A 588-nucleotide genomic window follows, 5' to 3' on the forward strand; every position below is an offset into this window, starting at 1 on the left:
TACACCTCTGGTCCCCCTTCCCCGCCCGCCTAGGCTGCCATGACTCCTGACGCACCCAGCTTGGCACCTGACGATAACCTCAATCGTTGGTGGTGCTCCTCTTGCTCCTGTTCATGCTGCTGTTCCAGCCGTAAGAGTTGCTGTTGGTGTTGGCGCTCGCGGGCGGCGGCCGCCGCCATCGCTTTCTTGCTTTTGCTGCGACGCGCCTTGGGATACAGGCATTCGTGGCCCCGCTTAAAGAGACCGCATTCCTTGCATCGATATTTTCCTCGCTTCATCCCCTTCGCCGGATTAAGGCCGCTTTCCATCCCACCCTCCCTTTCTCCTCCGTCCCCCCTCGCGGTAGGCAGGAAACTTTTTTGGTGCTGCGCGTCGCGCATGCGTCCTGAGGTCATTCGTCGGCGTTTCCCCCGACTCTGGCTGTCCCCTCGGTCCATCACTAATGTTAAGCGAGTCTGACCAAGGTAGTTGTCTTCTTTCTTGACCGAATATTGCCGAGGTCCAGAGTTCAGGAATTGGCCATATTCCATCTCTTCTTGATCCTCGTTCAGCTCGTCCTCGTCAATTTCCTCCTCTTCCTCCTCCTCT

This window comes from Nannochloropsis gaditana, assembly GCF_000240725.1.
Source record: "Nannochloropsis gaditana CCMP526 unplaced genomic scaffold scaffold506, whole genome shotgun sequence".
In the NCBI taxonomy this organism is placed as follows: Eukaryota; class Eustigmatophyceae; order Eustigmatales; family Monodopsidaceae; genus Microchloropsis; species Microchloropsis gaditana.